Source organism: Symsagittifera roscoffensis, chromosome 8 (genome assembly GCF_963678635.1).
Source record: "Symsagittifera roscoffensis chromosome 8, txSymRosc1.1, whole genome shotgun sequence".
Classification (NCBI taxonomy): Eukaryota; Metazoa; Xenacoelomorpha; order Acoela; family Convolutidae; genus Symsagittifera; species Symsagittifera roscoffensis.
The window spans coordinates 10,484,569-10,490,923 of record NC_087069.1 but is presented as its reverse complement, the minus strand read 5'-3'; the positions used below and the strand labels follow the sequence as shown (position 1 = coordinate 10,490,923).

The 6,355-nt window shown below is 33.4% G+C and overlaps 1 protein-coding gene across 1 annotated transcript in view; it reads right to left on the bottom strand.

Moving 5' to 3' along the window:
• LOC134853159 (endophilin-B1-like) overlaps positions 1-6,355 on the bottom strand; it is a 175,756-nt gene that overhangs the window by 38,374 nt on the left and 131,027 nt on the right. The window lies entirely within an intron of this gene.

Genomic DNA, 6,355 nt, shown 5'->3' with positions numbered 1-6,355 from the left:
AAGCAGCAGGGGTATTTGGTCTATGTGGCAAACTTGGACACATATCGAATGTTATTCATCAGTCTATTAAACAGTATCTTTAAAAACTACATAATTTTTGTTCCATATATTATCGGGTTTATTAAAAATTATTTTGGCTCAGGTAATTATTTTCTGACCAGCAAAATGTTCTCTGACTTCTGCTTTTTTAATCAATAAATTTATAACCAGCACTATTGCTTTAAGCTGCAGAAACCACCACTATTGCAATAAATTGTGTTATTTCTTCAGTTAATGTCTCGGACATTGAAAAATCATCAATTTCACCTGAGAAGTGTTTAATCAGTAGAGTTATTTAATAGGAACCAGCGCAGAACTACAATTCTCTCGAAAGAAGGCATTTTCAAAAAATCGAAAAAAAAGCTTTTTTTCGCCGACCGAGCAGTTTTTCCGCACTCTCTCGAAAAAACATAAAGATCCCTTTTGAAGAAGTTATAATATGAAAAAAATTGCTTATTATACTGTTTTATACTATTTCATTGACCAAGAAAAATAGTATACAAACAGCATGACATTTTTTTCCATGCTATGGTTTCTTATAATAAGCGATTTTGTTTCATTTTGAAATTACGCACAAGTGTTTTGCCATACGTTTTGCTACAAAGATTTTATGAAAATATCAAAAGCAAGTTTTTTCTACAGCGGCGGATCTAGGATTTTCTCGAGGGGGTCGACAAAAGTTTCGACACTTTCTTTTTAGGTCAACCAAAGTGAATATCCGAGCTCTCTCAAAGCAAAGCACTGAAAAGACCAACTTTTGGTCACTATTTTTTTTGCCGCAGGCAAAATTTTGAAAAACAGGCCAAAAAAGGCGTTTTTGGGCATTTTTTGGAAAATGTTGACCAAAGAATTCCGCTTTTTTGGCGCAACCTACCTACTCAAACTTAGTCAATATTGGCGCCAAAGGCGCCTTTAGAAAACTTTCAGGGTCCGTCACCTAATTTGGATATCCCAAAATAGTACAAAGGGAGACCATTATGGTCAGCAGTGTGTCGAATTCCTTAGGAGGCAGGCGTCCCCCTCGCTAAAATCGCCCCTGACTATGCAGTTGCATAAGAATTTGTATTTCCATTAAAAAATACAAAAGTTTCATCCGAAAAGCACGAATCAATGTGCTTCTGCCATAAAAAAAACCTAGAGTGCAACTGTTAATTACCACACAGACAAACTGCATTTGGTGAATTATAGACTATCCGAAATCTTGAACAACAATGGTTGGCCTGTGCTATTTCTTAGTTTTAGTTTAATACTATGGATTTGTATTTGTAGAGGATTGATAAACCGTAAAGGACTGATAATTCAAAGGACTAAAACAATGACTTAGATCAGCAATTTGAATGAAACACAATAATTGACCCTCAGGTAAATGAATGGTTGCTTTTTTGTAGTCCTAACTAATGTTACATAAATTCGTTTTTATTTAAATTTCTATCAGTTGAATTTGTGCTGCGATCTTTGTTTCGATATTTGTGCTGCATGAGGATCCATTGGCGTTGTAAACCATTTTTTTGTTAAAGTATGCTTCACAACTGGAAAATAGAGAATGTAGTAGAATGTTGGTATAAGTTAAGTAAAGTTCCGGCTCCTCATCATAGTCATCCTTTGATTTTATGATTTTTCTTTTTTGAAAGCATCAAACGACCTTCCTTTCAATAATTGAAGTTTTATACGAAGGTGGGTATATCGCATTTCTAAATAGAGACTAAGCTTCGCCTAAAAACCAAATTCGATTCTACCTTAACTAGAGAAGTAAGGGAAAGTACTTTTTCTATCTAAGATGAAATCTTTGTTTCCAAAACTGGGTTTGGTTTTTATCAAAAATCTCCAAAGAAGAGTTTGTAAACTCTCTAGTCCAAAGGTGAATACTTTGATTTATACTCATTTTATATCGTCAAAGTTGTCTTTGCAATATTATGAAACTGCGAAATCTCTTACGACCTAATTTTTGACTACTGACCCTAATATTTCTAAGCTTAGATGCCTTTTTTCCACCTTCTAACTGATTTCGAGCTGTTTTTGTTTCAACTTATTTTGCAACTTATTTTGCAATCTTACAACTTCTCACGCCGTCCTTTTTGTTCACAAAAATGGAAAAAATAGCTGAGCTTTGAGCAGCCCTTTCGTGTGAAGTAGAAATCGAAATCGATTATCCTGCATGACATTACAAACAGTATACAATAGTATACAAACAGCATGACATTTTTTTCCATGCTATGGATTTTTATAATAAGCAGTTTTGTTCCATTTTGAAATTACGCAACAAGCATTTTGCCATACTTTTGTTACAAAGATTTTATGAAAAAATCAAAAGCAAGTTTTTTCTACTATGCACAGCGGCGGATCTAGGATTTTCTCGAGGGGGTCGACAAAAGTTTCGAAAATTTTGTCGACACTTTCTTTTTAGGTCAACCAAAGTGAATATCCGAGCTCTCTCAAAGCAAAGCACTGAAAAGACCATCTTTTGGTCATTATTTTTTTGCCGCAGGCAAAATTTTGAAAAACAGGCCAAAAAAGGCGCTTTTGGGCATTTTTTGGAAAATGTTGACCAAAGAATTCCGCTTTTTTAGCGCAACCTACCTACTCAAACTAAGTCAATATTGACGCCAAAGGCGCCTTTAGAAAACTTTCAGGGTCCGTCACCTAATTTGGATATCCCAAAATAGTACAAAGGGTAGACCATTTTGGTCAGCAGTGTCGAATTCCTTAGGGGGCAGGCGTCCCCCACGCTAAAATCGCCCCTGACTATGCAGTTGCATAAGTATTTGTATTTCCATTAAAAAAATACAAAAATTTCATCCGAAAAGCACGAATCAATGTGCTTCTGCCATAAAAAAACCAGGAGTGCAACAGTTAATTACAACACAGACAAACTGCAATTGGTGGACCATAGACTATCCGAAATCTTGAACAACAATGGTTGGCCTGTGCTATTTCTTAGTTCTATTTTGATACTATGGATTTGTATTTGTAGAGGATTGATACACCGTAAAGGACTGATAATTCAAAGGATTAAAACAATGACTTAGACCAGCAATTTGAATGAAACACAATAATTGACCCTCAGGTAAATGAATGGTTACTGTTTATGTAGTCCTAACTAATGTTACACAAATTCAATTTTATTTAAATTTCTGTGCACCTGTGAAATTTGTCGCTCTTGACTAAAACTATATCAACAAAAATAGGATACAATGCAGAGATAATATGCAGTTCAATCTATCCAGTTCAATCTTTTTTTTACTCAGAAGCTTCTCTTACATCTTTGAATGTAAGTTTTCCTTCAGTAACGTTTTGGTACAATGAAAGGTACGTTACTTCTGAGAATGCAAACTACTTTTTTCCTTCAACATAACTTTCTACCCACACTGCGGAAAATTTGTAAAAAACTAAGGCTACTATTCGGATAACATTTGAATGAAGCATAAGAAACTAGCTAAACAATAACAGAATCAATGACTACTGATCGATAGTCATTCACTCTAACAATTGATTCAATTTAATCTGATCTTTTTCTAAGTTTTCTAAGTTTATAATATGCAGTTCAATCTATCCAGTTCAACCTTCTTTTTCTCAGAAGCTTCTCTCACATCTATGAATGTAATTTTTCTTTGGAGCAGTATTTTTTATGGGAGCATTTTTTGACGAGATGGAATGATGAAGGTTCCTGTTATAGTTTCCATAATATTGTAATGAGCAGCTTCCCGTTCCAGATTCCCTTGCCTTTGTTCATAACTAGTTTCAGCTACTAAATTTTTTTTACTAAACAGCGAACAATCAACAGTTTTCAGACTATTGTTTAGATTACCACACAGTACCTAGAAAGTTAGCTCTAGCGACAATTAATTTAAATCGAACTTTGGTTTTCGATACAAACATTTTTTTTTCACAAAAAAAAGACATCAATGGCAAGCTCTCACAGAGTGAAAACGTTTTCCCTGTTCCTATGGTGTTTGCTCTATCAGTGAACAAACTATCAGTTGAATTTGTTCTGCGATATTTGTTTCGATATTTGTGCTGCATGAGGATCCATTGGCGTTGTAAACCATTTTTTTGTTAAAGTATGCTTCACAACTGGAAAATAGAGAATGTAGTAGAATGTTGGTATAAGTTGAGTAAAGTTCCGGCTCCTCATCATAGTCATCCTTTGATTTTATGATTTTTCTTTTTTGAAAGCATCAAACGACCTTCCTTTCAATAATTGAAGTTTTATACGAAGGTGGGTATATCGCATTTCTAAATAGAGACTAAGCTTCGCCTAAAAACCAAATTCGATTCTACCTTAACTAAAGAAGTAAGGGAAAATACTTTTTCTATCTAAGATGAAATATTTGTTTCCAAAACTGGGTTTGGTTTTTATCAAAAATCTCCAAAGAAGAGTTTGTAAACTCTCTAGTCCAAAAGTGAATACTTTGATTTATACTCATTTTATATCGTCAAAGTTGTCTTTGCAATGTTACAAAACTGCGAAATCTCTTACGACCTAATTTTTGACTACTGACCCTTATATTTCAAAGCTTAGTTGCCTTTTTTCCACCTTCTAACTGATTTCGAGCTGTTTTTGTTTCAACTTATTTCGCAACTTATTTTGCAATCTTACAACTTCTCACGCCGTCCTTTATGTTCACAAAAATGGAAGAAATAGCTGAGCTTTGAGCAGCCCTTTCGTGTGAAGTAGAAATCGAAATCGATAATCCGAAATTTTGAACAACAATTGTTGGCCTGTACGATTTCTTAGTTCTATTTTGATACAATGAAAGATTTAAAGTTTCTGAAAAATTTTAAAATTTGGTCAATGTAGAGGTCTGATAAACCGTAAAAGACTGATAATTTATCAAAAAATCGACTTAAATCAGCAATTTGAATGAAACACACTAATTGATCCTCAGGTAAATGAATGGCTACTTTTTATGTAGTCCTATCTAATGTTACATAAATTCAATTTATTTAAATTTCTGTGCACCTGTCAATTTTTTCGCTCTTGGCTGAAACTATATCAACAAAAATGCCACAAATATGCATCTCAGTCTTTCCAGTTCAATCTTTTTTTTTTCCTCAGAAGCTTCTATCACATCTGTGAATGTATTTTTTCCTTCAGTATTGTTTTGGTACAATGAAATAGACGTTAATTCTGAAAATGCAAACTCCCAATTTTCTTCAACATAACTTTCTACCCACACGGTAGAAAAGTTGTAAGAAACTATGGCTACTATTCGGGCTACATTCGGACTATGGCTACATTTAAATGAAGCATAAGAAACTAGCTAAACATTGTGTTTTACAAAATTGATAAAAATTCTAAAAATCAATATAAGATAAAAACAAATTATTGCTATCGGGAAAAACTTATTCACCATGATTGGAAACGTATGATTGATGCAACAATTGTTGTATACGATGTCTTGGTTTGTAAGAAAGCCCTAGAATACAATCTGTTAAGTCTTGTTTTTCCAATTTTTTGAAAGGGATCCAAGTTCCTCTGTGTTCTGCTTTGGCATTCTTCTTGATTACAAGTTTAGGTGGAATTTGAGTAGCTACCAAAATGATGAAATAAATATCTGAAAATTTGGCTCTTTTTTGCTTTTGAGCTCCTAAAAAGTCTACCTTAGATTTTTTTTGTATCTCGATTATTTTATGAGGTGTTTTCTGGCTGAATCAATTTTATTCTAAAAAATTTCAAATTCAAAATCAACGAGACACTTGATGTTAAATTTTTTAACCTTGCGTTTACATCACTGTAAATTGAACTAAAATTTTTTGTACAGTCTCTCTTTTTCTTCCTTTTCATCCTATTTTTCTTTTCTCGTAAGTGTATCAAATTGATTGATCTTTTGGAGAGAGAAGTTTTTTTTTGTAAAATCTGAATTTTATTGATATTTCACTACTTGAAAACTTTGAAATATTGAGAAAATCAAGACTCTAATTTCTTTTTCCAACTTGCTTGAAGAAATTTATGGTGTTTGCTATATAATGTTTTCACACCCCTGTGTCTTTCAGCAGTAGCAACTGAGAACTCAAAAACTGCTGAGAACTTAAAACTTCTTCACAGAAATTATCAAACACAAGCATATACCTGTCTCTCTTGCTTAGAAGTTTTTCAAATAGGCCAAACTGTACTCCTTGGATGAATTTTAGTCGTTTCGTCGCATCTGACTATGATGAGGTTGAAATTGTTGATAAAAGTAAATTTGTTTTGCCAAACGGTGTTTTAAAGTTACAAGTTTTTGATCAATCAAAAATCAGATGAAATTTTCCCGGTCCACTTTGACCAACTATCAAAATAAAAATTTGTTCCCTGGCTGTATAGTTTTGGAGAAGG